This window comes from Schistocerca nitens, chromosome 3, assembly GCF_023898315.1.
Source record: "Schistocerca nitens isolate TAMUIC-IGC-003100 chromosome 3, iqSchNite1.1, whole genome shotgun sequence".
Taxonomy (NCBI): domain Eukaryota; kingdom Metazoa; phylum Arthropoda; class Insecta; order Orthoptera; family Acrididae; genus Schistocerca; species Schistocerca nitens.
In genome coordinates, this window is record NC_064616.1 from 857,162,237 (window position 1) to 857,179,380 (window position 17,144).

Consider the following 17,144-nt stretch of genomic DNA (forward strand, 5'->3'; position numbering starts at 1 on the left):
CTAAGAAATGAAAGAGGAAGCCGCCTGGTAGAATTTTGCACAGAGCACAACTTAATCATAGCTAACACTTGGTTTAAGAATCATGATAGAAGGTTGTATACATGGAAGAACCCTGGAGATACTAAAAGGTATCAGATAGATTATATAATGGTAGGACAGAGATTTAGGAACCAGGTTTTAAATTGTAAGACATTTCCAGGGGCAGATGTGGACTCTGACCACAATCTATTGGTTATGACCTGTAGATTAAAACTGAAGAAACTGCAAAAAGGTGGGAATTTAAGGAGATGGGACCTGGATAAACTGAAAGAACCAGAGGTTGTACAGAGTTTCAGGGAGAGCATAAGGGAACAATTGACAGGAATGGGGGAAATAAATACAGTAGAAGAAGAATGGGTAGCTTTGAGGGATGAAGTAGTGAAGGCAGCAGAGGATCAAGTAGGTAAAAAGACGACGGCTAATAGAAATCCTTGGATAACAGAAGAAATATTGAATTTAATTGATGAAAGGAGAAAATATAAAAATGCATTAAATGAAGCAGGCAAAAAGGAATACAAACGTCTCAAAAATGAGATCGACAGGAAGTGCAAAATGGCTAAGCAGGGATGGCTAGAGGACAAATGTGAGGATGTAGAGGCTTATCTCACTAGGGGTAAGATAGATACTGCCTACAGGAAAATTAAAGAGACCTTTGGAGATAAGAGAACCACTTGTATGAACATCATGAGCTCAAATGGAAACCCAGTTCTAAGCAAAGAAGGGAAAGCAGAAAGGTGGAAGGAGTATATAGAGGGTCTATACAAGGGCGATGTACTTGAGGACAATATTATGGAAATGGAAGAGGATGTAGATGAAGATGAAATGGGAGATACGATACTGCGTGAAGAGTTTGACAGAGCACTGAAAGACCTGAGTCGAAACAAGGCCCCCGGAGTAGACAACATTCCATTGGAACTACTGACAGCCTTGGGAGAGCCAGTCCTGACAAAACTCTACCATCTGGTGAGCAAGATGTATGAAACAGGCGAAATACCCACAGACTTCAAGAAGAATATAATAATTCCAATCCCAAAGAAAGCAGGTGTTGACAGATGTGAGAATTACAGAACAATCAGTTTAATAAGCCACAGCTGCAAAATACTAACACGAATTCTTTACAGACGAATGGAAAAACTAGTAGAAGCAGACCTCGGGGAAGATCAGTTTGGATTCCGTAGAAATGTTGGAACACGTGAGGCAATACTAACCTTACGACTTATCTTAGAAGAAAGATTAAGGAAAGGCAAACCTACATTTCTAGCATTTGTAGACTTGGAGAAAGCTTTTGACAATGTTGACTGGAATACTCTTTTTCAAATTCTAAAGGTGGCAGGGGTAAAATACAGGGAGCGAAAGGCTATTTACAATTTGTACAGAAAGCAGATAGCAGTTATAAGAGTCGAGGGACATGAAAGGGAAGCAGCGGTTGGGAAGGGAGTAAGACAGGGTTGTAGCCTCTCCCCGATGTTATTCAATCTGTATATTGAGCAAGCAGTAAAGGAAACAAAAGAAAAATTCGGAGTAGGTATTAAAATCCATGGAGAAGAAATAAAAACTTTGAGGTTCGCCGATGACATTGTAATTCTGTCAGAGACAGCAAAGGACTTGGAAGAGCAGTTGAATGGAATGGATGGTGTCTTGAAGGGAGGATATAAGATGAACATCAACAAAAGCAAAACGAGGATAATGGAATGTAGTCGAATTAAATCGGGTGATGTTGAGGGTATTAGATTAGGAAATGAGACACTTAAAGTAGTAAAGGAGTTTTGCTATTTGGGGAGCAAAATAACTGATGATGGTCGAAGTAGAGAGGATATAAAATGTAGACTGGCAATGGCAAGGAAAGCGTTTCTGAAGAAGAGAAATTTGTTAACATCGAGTATAGATTTAAGTGTCAGGAAGTCTTTTCTGAAAGTATTTGTATGGAGTGTAGCCATGTATGGAAGTGAAACATGGACAATAAATAGTTTGGACAAGAAGAGAATAGAAGCTTTCGAAATGTGGTGCTACAGAAGAATGCTGAAGATTAGATGGGTAGATCACATAACTAATGAGGAGGTACTGAATAGGATTGGGGAGAAGAGGAGTTTGTGGCACAACTTGACCAGAAGAAGGGATCGGTTGGTAGGACATGTTCTGAGGCATCAAGGAATCACTAATTTAGTATTGGAGGGCAGCGTGGAGGGTAAAAATCGTAGGGGGAGACCAAGAGATCAATACACTAAGCAGATTCAGAAGGATGTAGGTTGCAGTAGGTACTGGGAGATGAAGAAGCTTGCACAGGATAGAGTAGCATGGAGAGCTGCATCAAACCAGTCTCAGGACTGAAGACCACAACAACAACAACGATAAAAGCATTCAGCAAAACTTGTTACTTGAGATTATAGTGAAGGACGTCAAGTCGTACATCAATTACTTAAGAATGGATGAGCATACACTTCTGTATGTGCTCAATGAAGTGTATCCTCATATCACAAAGCCCAATATTCACTTAAGAACTGCTACATCTGCAGAAGACAGGCTCACTGTAACATTCCGATTCCTTGCTACAGGAGAGGGTTAGGTTAGGTTAGGTCAGGTCAGGTCTCCAATCTTCTTAATCTATCTTTGTATTCAGTGTGCCTCACGTTGTAAAGCGCCTCATCAGCTTCATACATCTCTATTAATTTTGTAGTTGTCGGCACATACCAATTGTATTTACCAGCAATGTTTATTAAAACACTACAGACGACAGAATGCTGCAGCGATTCTAGCGCTCCATGTGGTAACATGTCACATTGCGGTGAACAGAAGACAAGCGACTTCTTTGATCAAATCTACAGCGAGGCCCTAGATTTGATCAAATATTGGACGACATTTGACAAAGTTCCCTATTACACCATCAGATATCTTTGACAAAGATATTGGACAAAGATATTTGACAAAGAAATTTGATAGTGTAATACCGGCCTAAGCCCAGTTGAGAATCTGTGAACCACCTCGATCAGGCTGTTTGCACCTTGGAACCTCAACCGAGAAACCTAGCGCAGCTGGGCATGGTACAGTAGTGAGCATGTATTCCAACTTATATATTTTGTACGCTGTACTGTATCGCTTCTACCATGTCAAAGCCGATTTATAGAGTTTGCGGTATGCTCAAATGTTCTCAAGATTTACAGTAAAGAGTAGACATTTTATTGCAAGAATAACGATACATATTAACGCATTATGGTGCAAAAAAGCCAGCTTCTTCGTATCAGTTTGGTATATTGCACCTCATTTCACGAGTGATTCATGTAAACTTCTACGAATGTCGGCATGGTCTGAATTAGTTTTCGTTTTGAATGTCGTACACTGGCTTCCGGTTAGATACATGTGGTAGCTTCAGTGTTCACGAGTAACAGTATTGGTCATTACACATGTGTGAATTATGTTATATTTGTGACAGTATCTTACCGAAATTGTTCTGTCTCGTCGGTATCGTTCTTAAATTATTTTCAGGGGCCGGCCGGAGTGACCGAGCGGTTCTAGGCGCGACCGCTACGGTCGCAGGTTCGAATCCTGCTTCGGGCATGGATGTGTGTGATGTCCTTAGGTTAGTTAGGTTTAAGTAGTTCTACGTTCTAGCCTACTGATGACCTGAGAAGTTAAGTCCCATAGTGCTCAGAGCCATTTTTTATTTTCAGGGACTCAATTTACAAAACAATGTAGTCTGTCACATACTTGCAAGATAAAGGGGTATGTAATGTATTTACCACTATCGTCCTCTGTTATGGAGGTAATATAAGTTTAAAGAATATATTAATGACTCAAATCAGTTAAGATTTGCAGGCACCATAGTAAAAACTGCTACCCAGTTTTCAGTGGTAAGAAAACACACAGTATGCACAGCAACGAAGTGTGCATTTCTACAAGCACAGCGGCGTGAAAATTATTAGACTCAAAACATAAATTTTCCTTAACTGAGAACAATATATTCATGAAGTTTTATATACTTCCTGCCTTCTGAAATTTTTTTAGCTTTTGAACTTCATTGTCTTGATAACTATATCATCACTGCCTATGAAAAATGATTGGTAACACTGCTTGACTAATTCCGTTGTTCTTCCTAATCCCTTGGCACAGTCGTAATAACATCTTCCTCAAATTGAGTTGTTTAAAAAGGTGACTTAGGAATGTTTTAAGACTGATTTAACTTTAAACAACAACTGAAAATGGTGATATCACTATTTTCTATAGATATTAGGATTCTTGGGAACTGCGAACTGTTACGTTCGTTTTCAGATTTTTTATGTTATGGGCAAAAAAGGCGAGCTTTTAGTGAGAAAACTTCTCGTTGTGAAGGACTTCCTAGAGAAAAAACAGTGCTCAAAGGGAAAACTAGGTAAGAGAGTCTAAATTTCACAAAAATCAGTTAACATGGTAAGTCAAACATTAGATAATGGGAGAGGCCATCATTCTGTTCATCAAGGAACATGTGGAAGAAATAGTGAATTGAGTACTATTATCAGATACAGACGCATCCCAGTTTCCAAAGGGAAGCGGTAGGTGATCTATCAAGTTGTAAAAACTCACCTGGAAGATTATGGCGTACATATTTATAGGCAAGAGTGTTGTGTCTTGGAAAACGTTTCAGACTTTCACCTCTAGCCACTGGTAATGGAAGTTTGCTATATTTTCTTATTCCATTCTGAAATGATAGCGTTCACTTTATGTGTGCCTAAACGTGATCATGTGCCTAGGAACAAAGATTCTGTTCAGATTTAAGAGAGTTGCAATACAGAAAATCTTGTCAACACTGTATCTAATACCTTATGTGCTACGTTATTAATGTTGTACGCAAGAATAATCAGTAAGTGAAATCAAATTAAGAAGAGCTACTATCAACAACCAATTACAAGTTGAAAACATTTTGAAATAAAAGCTATTGCCAACGAAGACAAATTTCCATTTTAAAAGGAGGAAAAATTGTTAAGACAATTGAGAAACTCCGTTTATTTGCAATTATCATGCGTTCCATGGAAGGTACAAGATGGTGCACGACCGAAGAAGAATGGCTTAACCGTCCACACGTTATGTAACTAATTTTTAAAATATACTGGATTTTACTCATCATAAAACTCTGTAACTGAAGAATTAACAATATCTGCCAAATTACTTTAATATATCATACAATACTTAGTTACGTAGAACTAGTAATATTTACGAACACTGCGCAAAACTTAACCCCATATCTCATAACAACAGAAACAGTAGAGAATGCCAGAAACTGCTTATAGCGGTTTCTAGCGCGCATTCCATCGTGTAATTCTAAAATCAGCCACTAGATTGAAACTCCGACCACGAAACATCATGTTTTCGTAAGTACACTGTCCTAGCCCACTCTTTTATTTTTAGAATACTCGTTACTGCAGATATTCCGATACACAACCAAGAAATAAAATCATTTTAACACTTGGAATGGGAATGGGGATAATGACGTTGAAATCAGTTTGATAATTCCTGGAACTATGCAAAGGAATTTATCGACCACTTCTTAAAATTCTCTGAAACGAAGTTTTATCTCACGAGAATTCACTATTTATTCAGGGCACACTACTAAAAACTGGAGTCAATTCTAGCATCTGTACAGATAACCACATCAAACTTGGAACCTTGTTTAAGATGAGCCAACGTTCTCCATGTGTGAAGAAAACAGGCGGCATGTTAGGAGAGCTGTAGTAGAAGAGCTTTGTGTGTCATACGTAACTCAAACTGTTAATCAACCAACGTCTGTTATGATGTGGGGCATAATTTCTGTACATGATCCAGGCATTCTCCATATTGCTTTTATAAAAAATATCAGAAAAATATCTTTTGCCTGAGTTCAAGGAATGGTTACATGATAGTGCGTTTGTTTTTATGCATGACGGAGCACCATTTCATAAAGCCAAGTCAGTCACATAATTTTTGAATGAAAATGGTGTAAAATCTATGTCATGACTTGGGAATAGCCCAGACGTGAAGCTAATAGAAATTCTGTGGGGGCAGTTATAAGGAAAGCTTGAAAAAACAAACACTATTAAAACGAAGGCGCAACTCATAGAGAAGCTTATAAAATGCGGCGCACTGTGATGAAGAAATTGAAAATCTTTGCTGAGTTGTAATACGAAGTATTCACCAGTAGAATTGAATATTTAGTAAAGGTTAAAAACATGAACGCACAATGCTGACGTAACATATAACTGATTCTTCCATCGCTTCTTTGTAGGACAACTTCAAAATTATAGCTGAAAAGCACAATATTGTGTATGCTCTACAGTACTGATTTATTTTGTTAACCATTTTTCGGCTTACAGGTCATCATTAATTAGACTTTAACTGAGTGTAGTCTTCAAAGACCGTACAATATTCGTGAACAAACTGAGAAACATGTTACACACGAGAGTGAGGTACGAACGCAGAGTAAATGTCATCTTTGACAGTGCAGTGGTGGTATAATTAAAAGTGTTAAAGTTAAACAGTAAATAAATCTAAAGGGAACACATCTGAAAACATTAACACTAAACCTCGAACTAACAGTTTCGATTAAATTAACAATCACAGTAAAATAACATTAGCGAAAGACAAGAGTACTGCAAAATAACTTGAAGATCTCTTATTTAACTTAATTGACTTTTTTTATTTACTGGTTATTTAGCCTGACAAGATGAGGGCCTTAAGGTCCTCTCTTACATCTTACCAGGAACAACACTTACAAAACATACTACATAATAATCACAATAATAATAAATTGCATTACTAACAAAAATAATAATTGACAATAATAATAATAATAGCAGTAGTAACACTGATAGTGATCATAAAATAATGGAGGAATTTAGAATGATATTGACTGGTGTAGCACTTTTAAAGCCTTGTTTGGTATTAGAAGATGCGGAAGGGATAACGAAAGAGGAGAGGATTTAAATGAAACTGACAATGGTCGCTAGGAAAGAAAAGAATTTCAATAGAGTACTCTGTAGACAAGGGGAGGGAAAAGCCGTGAAAAGGTGGGTCATTCGCTGTCTTTTAAAATTTGGAACGATTTCTAATTTCCCTAATATTTTGAGGAAGATTGTTCAAAAGTCTTGTTCCTCTCACAGATAATGATTTAGAGAACATGGTAGTGTTGTGTAGAGGTACTTTGTGTTCGTACCTCACTCTCAATGTGTAACAAGTTTTTCAATATCGTTTGCAAATATTGTATCTTCTTTGACGACGACAGTCAGTTAAAGTCTGATGACCCCTTTCTAAACCGAAAACCAGCTAACAAGATAAATACTGTAGATCATACACAGTATTGTGCTTTTCACTTATAATTAACTCCAAAGTGCTAACTTTTGCAAAACAGTCGAATAATTTTCACTCGGCGGTACGTCTTTATCTGCTTGCGTCGCCTGTTTGTCATGATGTACACCTGCAACTGATTAAAGATTCGAAAATAATTAATTAAGCCAGAAATAAGGAAATAAAGGAAAATTCAGATTTGACGTCCCATCGACTAGAAGGTTCTTAGAGATGAACCACATGCTCAGATTGGTCAAGAATAGAGAAGGAAATCGGTCATTGCCTTTCCAAAGCAACCATCCCGACATTCGCCTCAGATGATTTAGGCGAAGCATCAGAAAAGTAAATCTGGATGGCGAGATTGTGTTCTGAACCCCGTTAGTCCCGAATGCGAGTCATCTTTGCAGACTCTCTCGGTGATTCACTCAGAGTCGATATTCAACTGTAAAGCACCTTTGGACCTGAACTAATTCCTTGAAATAGGCACTTTTCTTAATTTTCAATTGGACGGAAAAGCCTAACGAACTGACATAACATCTTATTTATCGACATTAAGGCGCATTAGCGTAGATACTGCTGTGATGTCGTCAGTTACACCAAAACTTTTTTATTTGCTGGTTTAAGAAGCATTAAATTCTACGCTGACGGGCAATCATGGTGTGTCTTGATCTCGTTAAGTTCATGCCACTGACGTAGGTTGTGACAGGCTTACATATCCGTTCTTCCTCCCGTCACCGTTTGGTTGGTATTGGGCAATGAATTTCTTGCCAATAACCGCTCCACAGAAAATTCGAGAGCAATGTCGGTTATAAAACAGTTTGGGTATCACCGCGACCATCTATTCCACGTGAATTCTACAGCGCTCTGGCAATCAATTCTGTCCCCTTGTAAGCATGTTTCTCGTCTCCAATTGGTAATTTCGAAAATAATGTACGCTATACCCGTGTAGAGAACGGCCGGGAAGCAATCAAACTGTGATGCATAGACGCGCAGGAACACGTCCCGTATTTCGAGTGTGCGCGCCGGACGGATTCGGCCCGCGAGACGCCGTAGCAGCATTGGCACCGTTGTGTGGGTACAAAGCTTTATGCTTTTGACCAAATGATTTCTTCTTATTTATAGAACTTTCAATTAACTCTCGAAATTGTGAGGATATATCGCGGAGGCGGGCTCACGTTATTATAGAAATATGGCGGCCGCTGCAGGCGCGCCAGCGGAGCAGGCGTTCGTAAGTCAGGCAGCGCGCTATCAATTAGATACCCGTAATACTTTACAAGAATGCCGCATGCTAAATGTCCAACCATCCATCGATACATGATTCGATAGTATAAACCGTAACTCTGATTGGCCACCGAATCGAGTAGAATCATTTTTCCTGCGGCTAAGTTATGTTAATTTATGCAGTTGCTGTTAAGTAGCTCGCTTGCCGTACACGTTGTCCTTATGCCCGCGACGTTACTCATTCTTCTCGCCGACTTCATTTCATTATGGGGCATTAAGAAAACAATTTTGGAAGCTTTTGTATTAAATTACAGATATAAAGCGTCCCGCGCAGCGTCCGCTCACCCCGATTAGATTTACTGCCGAACAGGACGAAAACTGGAAAACAGCGCTTTGTCTTTAAGCGGCCCAAAAAGATTCAAAACGACTGCGGCCAGTAATTCGTCCCGTGCGTGGGAGTCTGTGGGCGAGGGTGCGGAAGAATGAAAACAGTCACGTCAGAGGCATGTGCAGTTCAGTCTCGCCGGACAAAAAGCTTATTTCTGGGCGAAAGTGAAATTCGTATTTTAGGACGAAATGAACATTGGCAAGTTCAGAATTCTATGTACTATGAGGTGCCTGGTAACGTATAATTTCATTTGTTTCAAAATTGAAAGTGAGAAAAAGGGAAGAAAATTTAAGTTTGTAATCTCTCTCCCCCCCCCCCCTTTCTTCTTTATTTCTTCCATCTACTGTCCACCTTAAACAATGCCCAGTCCACGTAATTAACAAGCAAAGTCTTTTATGAACATCTGAGAGGAGCGAGGATTAGAAAAACTTTCAAGTTTACTTTGGTTGCCAATTGAGATGGCTCCAGTTCTTTTTGTCTATGAATCTGATTTTTGAAGCTGGAAATCTAGCATCAGGTCTTCATGGCTGGTTTGAACTAAATAACTTGGAAGATTGTTGTTGTAAAATTTTTTACGTAAATACATTTTCCACAGATTTTCTCATATTTTAGTATATCATACAGTATTTTAATTTTTCACATTAACAAATCCAAAATTACATTGTTCAAACCTATTATACAAAAATACGTCCTCTCACATCATAGGCAAGCTTACGACTCACACTCTGCGGAAATAACAATATTCCTAAGGGTTTGGTTCAAATGGCTCTGAGCACTATGGGACTTAACTGCTGTGGTCATTAGCCCCCTAGAACTTAGAACTACTTAAACCTAACTAACCTAAGGACATCACACACATACATGCCCGGGACAGGATTCGAACCTGCGACTGGAGCGGTCGCGCGGCTCCAGACTGTAGCGCCTAGAACCGCTCGGCCACTCCGGCCGGCCCTGAGGGTTTACAAATGATTTTCTACTAGTTTTCCTTATATTATTAATTTCGATTATTATTTCATAAATTAATCTAGAAACAAACATAGTAAACACTACAGCATTGCGTAATTAATAACACAAATTTTAATTTTAACTGTACATTCAGTACTAGTACTTATCGATTATAACATAGAAACTAAAATATTTGGTAAAGCAATTCCTTTTCAGAAATTTTAGCTTGAAATATAACATACTGTGTATAAAATTACATGAAAAGTTTGAGAAAAGCAACTGAGATAATACTGACCTGTCCAAAATTCGAAAAATGCTGCTGGTATCGGCAACTACTGTTGAGGAAAAGAAAGCAATGCTAGAGGAGGATGCCCCATTACAAGTTTAATGCTCCATCTACATCGACGTCTTTAGAGATTAAGCACTTACTATGAGTGCACAACGATGGGATGGAAATTAGCCGTGGTTTTGTTTCGGGAATCATTCACCTCAAATGATTTAGGAAGACATAAAGTAAGTTGCTCGGAATGTGAATCCACCGTCTTAATAATAGTGCTGCCTCTCTCTGTAAAACAAAAATGTGATATTTTTATCCTTCTCTCAAGCAATAAAAGGATATTTGTGGCTTCTGCCTTTTACTTTTGTCTCTCCGCTTTCAGCCTCACCTACTTCTTTCGTGACGAAAATATGTTAAGCACTCCGATATTATTAATATCGTTCGTTCTGAGTACGTGCTAGTTTGAAATTTGCTTGTTTAACTGCACTTTCATTTTTGCCCCAAGTTTTTGTTTTTCTTAATATCACTAAACATTCATTGCAATATTCAGTAATGGTATCTAGTGGTCGGCTTCCATTAGTCGTTTAAATCCTTTGAGTTGGCTCTCTGTAGCACTATGGAAGCGAGTTTACATCTTTGGCATGCTGCTTCGGTCTTCAGCCAATCAGGGACGCTGTCGGTTGTCTGTGCCATGAGGCCACGTGTATCTGAAGGCACTGTGTTCCAGAATTCGAAGCGAGGCGGGTCGAAGGCGACGACTGCAGTGCTGTAGGTTTTGGTGAGATTCACTTTAGTTATTTTGCTGTGGTTGTTCGTAGACAATTTTTAGATCATTTCAATAGTTTGGCACAAATATTTGCAGTTATTTTGCAATCTCTCTGTGTGCAGAACTTGTGATGCACTGTAACGAGATACGGCGTTCAGGCGAGCGGTATCATAAAGGGTTGAAGATCGCTCGTTGTTCATAAGCTGGAAGCTGATTATAGACTTAAGTCGTATATTTAGGTTTCTTCTCGTTCCATGAAGCTTACGAAGAATGACTGCTTTTACGGTTCTGTGGGAGTCGACAGCTGCCTGAACTATTTTATGCATGATCTCTGCGGGACAGATGCATAGGTGTCTAAGAGCGAGAAAAATCGTAATTTATGGCCTAAAATACGCTTATTTGAGTTCTCTGAGGTTCTTCGAGAGTCGGCCAGTTAAGATTTCAACATTTCTCTTATACTTTCTCGCCAGTGAAGAAACCTGTGACCGTTCACGCCGTCCCTCTTTGTATACGCTCGATGTTCCTCATTAGTCTCACGTACGTGAATAGTACTAAAGTACGAACTGTACAAGTAGTTTGTATTTAATATCTTTTGTAAACAAACTACAGCTTCCCGGCGTCCTACGAATGAAGCATAGCACGGTCTTTGCCTCATTTATAGTTGGGCTTTTATGGTTCAAATGGCTCTAAGCACTCTGGGACTTAACATCTGAGGTCATCAGTCCCCTAGACTTAGAACTACTTAAACCTAACTAACCTAAGGACATCACACACATCCATGCCAGAGGCAGGATTCGAACCTGCGGCCGCGCGGGATTAGCCGAGCGGTCTAGGCACTGCAGTCATGGACTGTGCGGCTAATCCCGGCGGAGGTTCGAGTCCTCCCTCGGGCACGGGAGTGTGTGTTTGTCCTTTAGAATAATTTAGGTTAAGTAGTGCGTAAGCTTAGGGACTGATGACCTTAGCAGTTAAGTCCCATAAGATTTCACACACATTTGAACATTTTTTTCGAACATGCGACCGTAGCAGCAGCGGGGTTTCGGACTGAAGCGCCTAGAACTGCTCGGTCACAGCGGCCGGCGCTTTTGTTTATTTATTTATTTATTTATTTATTTATTGTTCCGTGGGACCAAATTAAGGAGAAATCTCCATGGTCATGGAACGAGTCAATACATGAAATTATAACACGATAGTAGAAACAGATAAAATGAAATATAGAAAAAAAACATATTCAGGTGACAAGTCATAAGTTTAAATGAAGACAATCAACAATGTAACACTGGAATTTGCTTAATTTTTTAGCTCTTCCAGGAGCTCCTCGACAGAATAGAAGGAGTGAGCCATGAGGAAACTCTTCAGTTTAGACTTAAAAGAGTTTGGGCTACTGCTAAGATTTTTGAGTTCTTGTGGTAGCTTATTGAAAATGGATGCAGCAGAATACTGCACTCCTTTCTGCACAAGAGTCAAGGAACTGCATTCTACATGCAGATTTGATTTCTGCCTAGTATTAACAGAGTGAAAGCTGCTAACTCTTGGGAATAGGCTAATATTGCTAACAACAAACGACATTAAAGAAAATATATACTGTGAGGGCAATGTCAGAATTCCCAGATTTTTGAATAGGGGTCGACAAGAGGTTCTCGAACTTACACCACATATAGCTCGAACAGCCCGTTTTTGAGCCAAAAATACCCTTTTTGAATCAGAAGAATTACCCCAAAAAATAATACCATACGACATAAGCGTATGAAAATATGCGAAGTAGACTACTTTTCGTGTTGAAGTGTCACTTATTTCAGATACTGTTCTAATGGTAAATAAAGCAGCATTTAGTTTCTGAACAAGATCCTGAACATGGGCTTTCCACAACAGCTTACTATCTATCCGTACGCCTAGGAACTTGAACTGTTCCGTCTCGCTTATAACATGCCCATTCTGTCTGATTAAAATTTCAGTTCTTGTTGAATTGTGAGTTAGAAACTGTAAAAACTGAGTCTTACTGTGATTTAGCATCAAATTATTTTCCACAAGCCACGAACTTATTTCATGAACTAAATTATTTGTTACTGTTTCAATATTACACACAAGATCCTTCACTATCAAGCTGGTGTCATCAGCAAACAGAAATATTTTTGAATCACCTGTAATACTAGAAGGCATATCATTTATATAAATAAGAAACAGCAGTGGCCCCAGCACCGACCCTTGGGGAACGCCCCACTTAACAGTGCCCCATTGGGACTGAACATCACTACCACTCTCAATATTGCGGAGAATTACCCTCTGCTTTCTATTCTTAAAGTAAGAGGCGAACCAATTGTAAGCTACTCCCCTTACTCCATAATGGTCCAACTTCTGCAGTAATATTTTGTGGTCAACACAGTCAAAAGCCTTCGTTAAATCAAAGAAAACACCTAGCGTTCGCAACCTTTTATTTAATCCGTCGAAAACCTCACAGAGAAAAGAGAATATAGCATTTTCAGTTGTTAAACCATTTCTAAAACCAAACTGAACATTTGACAGCAAATTATGTGAATTTAAATGCTCCAGTAACCTTGTATATACAACCTTCTCGATAACTTTAGCAAACACCGATGGCATAGAAATAGGTCTAAAATTGTCAACATTATCAATGTCTCCCTTTTTATAAAGTGGCTTCACTACCGAGTATTTTAATCGATCAGGAAACCGACCACTCCTAAAGGAAAAGTTACAGATATGGCTAAGTACTGGGCTAACATACATAGAACAATACTTCAGTATTCTGCTAGATACCCCGTCATATCCATGAGAGTTCTTGGTCTTTAGTGATTTAATTATTAACTCAATCTCCCTCTTGTCAGTATCATGGAGGAGCATTTCAGGTAACAGTCTCGGAACACTTTTTTCTAAGAGCGCTATATGATTCCCTGTTGGAATTAGGTTTCTATTTAGTTCACCTGCTATATTCAGAAAGTGATTATTAAATACTGTACATATATGCGACTTATCAGTAACACGGACATTCCCACTACGCACTGATTCTATATCCTCGACCTGTCTCTGCAGACCAGCAACTTCCCTTACGACTGACCATATGGTTTTAATTTTATCCTGAGACTTAGCTATTCTATCTGCATACCACATACTTTTTGCCTTCCTAATAACATTTTTAAGCACCTTACAATACTGTTTGTAATGGGCTGCTGCATTTAGATTTTGACTGTTTCTAACGTTTTGATATAATTGCCACTTTGTTCTACAAGATATTCTTATCCCTCTAGTCAGCCACCCAGGCTGCCTGTTTGTGCTAGTACCCTGTTTTAAACGTTGTAACGGAAAGCAACTTTCAAAGAGCATGAGAAAGGTCTTTAGAAAAGCATTATATTTATCGTTTACTGTCTCAGCGCTATAAACATCTTGCCACTCTTGTTCCTTTATAAGGTTTACAAAGGTCTCTACAGCAACCGGATCAGCTTTCCTGAACAGCTGGTGACTATATTTAACACGAGTTGCAGCATAAAAATCTTTTAAAGTTAAAATTTGCGCATCATGATCTGAAAGGCCATTCACCTTTTTTCTAACAGAATGCCCTTCTAGTAATGAGGAATGAACAAAAATGTTGTCTATGGTTGTTCTACTGTTCCCTTGCACTCTTGTTGGAAAGAATACGGTTTGCATAAGATTATATGAATTAAAGAGGTCTACCAGCATCCTCTTCCTTGCACAATCACTTATACAATTAATATTGAAGTCACCACATATAACTAACTTTTTGTGTTTCCTATAAAGTGAACCAAGAACCTCCTCTAGCTTTAGCAAAAATGCTGTGAAATCGGAGTCTGGGGATCTATAAATAACAACAGTTACAAGTTTAACTCCGTTAAATTTAACCACACCTGCACAACATTCAAACACCTTTTCAGTGCAGTACTTTGAAACATCAATTGACTCAAATGCGATGCCGTTTTTCACATACATGGCTACTCCCCCACACCGCAAAGAGCTCCTCGAAAAGCAGCCAGCCAACCTGTATCCTGGTAAAGGAAGCCTCTGAATTATCTCCTTATTTAAGAAGTGTTCAGATATACCAATAATTTCAGAGTCAACATCTATAAGCAGTTCACTGACTTTATCCCTAATACCTTGTATATTTTGATGAAATATACTAATTCCCTCATTACTCGGACACCTAAGCTTTGTCAAAAGTGATTCCCTTGTTAGAGAGACTTCCCTTAAGCAGGAATACCTATCAGCTGACTTCAATCTAAAAAAGGTGCAGCTCTAACACACACTACTGCAGGAATTTTCCCATGAGTGATCCCACCAACCCCACCTATGCTGTCACCTATAAGCTTTGCCAACCTCCCCTTCCCATACCTGTTGAGGTGCAGGCCGTGTCTAGTGAAACCCGTCCTGCTGATAGACTCCACCGACACCACTGAAATGTGACCCATGCTTTCTGTCATCAGCGCACCCCCAAGTCTCATGTTATTACGCCTGACGGCTGTATTAAGATGAGGCCGATCGTGACGCTGAAACAGTTCCACGAAATGCACATTCGTGTTGCCAGTCTGAGTGGCTATCTTTTCCAGGTCACCATCTATGTTATACTCCCCATCCCTACCAATACTATTACCAGCCCCACCCACAATCACTACCTGATCCTCTTTAGTAAAATCCCTACATAACCCCCCTATGTTAACAGTCACCTGAGCCAACCCTGCATTAGGCTTCACAATGCTGGTGACCTGGTACTCACTTCCCAGCACTTCCTGCAACTGCTGGCCTACACCTCTGCCATGTGAACTACCTAACAGCAGAACCTTCTTCTTCCTCTTAGACTTTGCAACTGTTCTAGGCACAGTAACTACTGAGGTCTGCTGCATACTTCCTACATCTACAGCTACTAGAGATTCCTCTCCACTAGACTCTGACAGTTGGTCATATCTATTGTAAACACCAATAGTAAAACTATCTGAAAATCTTCTTCTCCTAGCAGATCTCTTGCCAACAGCCAGCTCCCATTCCCCAACCCCCTTCTCCCTCCTCATCCTATCTAGCTCCTCCTGTGCGTTTTTCAACTGCACCTGAAGGGCACAGATCTTACGCTCCTGCTCCTCTATCAGTTTACTCTTGCTACATAACCTGCAGTTCCAGGAGAGGATCTCACCAGAATGCCCACTGGCTTCCCCACTGCATTCCCCCCAGTGAAAATACTTCGAACAAGTGTCACACCGCAATCCACTACTCACGAACCTACGGCAAAGCCCACACTTCTCACTCATGGTAAAATTTTACTTTTTCTAAGTTCCGCTACTACAATAAGAAGATGCTAAAAACCTGACTACAATAATCACAAACTTACTCTACAAGGGAAGTAACTACTATTATTAACAGTATTAATAAACAACAAATGTGAATATAACAAAAGACTAATACAGAAAGAGAATCAAACGTCTAATCACACAGTAACGAGCTGTAAACAGTTCCCAAAAGGTTCTTCTGAAATTATTTCACCAGAAAACACCACGAACACCGGTTGAAGACTACTAAAGTTCCTAAATAAATCACTATGCACAAACAATTAATTAGTACTTAGCTTTCGATGCGCCGCTACAGCTGCAACTGGTCAGCGCGGAATGTAAACACAGGCAAGAGGTTAAGTTGCTCGATACGAAACACTCACAAATATCACGTCACAACAGAAGAAAGGCAGAGACGCAGTCACTCGCTTATGACGTCACACCAAAGATCTCGTCCACGCCGTCTCTCTACTTATTTTTACTCTCCAAAATTTTTTCATGGCTTGACTGTTTCTAATTCTGACTCATTAGTCCTGAAGTAAGAGCATGACACAATTTTGTGTTTAGAGAAGCGCAAAACTTGGCAGTGCTCTACATTAAGGGCAAACTGCCAGACTTTGCACCACTCTGATTTTTTCTCGAGACCAGATTGAACATTACTCACATTTGTAATGCCACTATTACATCCCCCAGAGCATACTAGAATTTACTCCAATGTCTGTACATGCCTCTCCATCGTGGATAACGTGTTGCGTACTGGCTGTCAGAAAATTTTCTATCCAATCGTAAACACGGTTATACACTCCTGGAAATGGAAAAAAGAACACATTGACACCGGTGTGTCAGACCCACCATACTTGCTCCGGACACTGCGAGAGGGCTGTACAAGCAATGATCACACGCACGGCACAGCGGACACACCAGGAACCGCGGTGT